Source organism: Ostrinia furnacalis, unplaced genomic scaffold (genome assembly GCF_004193835.3).
Source record: "Ostrinia furnacalis isolate ACB-3 unplaced genomic scaffold, ASM419383v2 OfSCF0155, whole genome shotgun sequence".
NCBI classification, from domain to species: domain Eukaryota; kingdom Metazoa; phylum Arthropoda; class Insecta; order Lepidoptera; family Crambidae; genus Ostrinia; species Ostrinia furnacalis.
Window position 1 is genome coordinate 1 of NW_021130394.1, and position 316 is coordinate 316.

Genomic DNA, 316 nt, shown 5'->3' on the forward strand with positions numbered 1-316 from the left:
AAAAAAAAAGACGCCACCTTCCATACAAAATCTGGCTTTGCCATTTAGTTTGAGAAGCAACTCAATTCGCTAATAAATTTTAATAACGATAAGTATACCAAAGGACATCATCCATTTTGGTCCAAAATCAAAAGTCCCGGCCAAAAAATAAAAGTGCTGTATTCCGATAGAGACACTGCGGTATTTCGGACATGAGTATATGGCGAAGCTTCCCGAACGCTGCCCATCCGAGTTGGATTCGACGATTGACCTCTTTCTCGAAGTTGGACCTACCTAACTGGACTGTTTGTCCCAGGTATACATAATTGTCGACAAC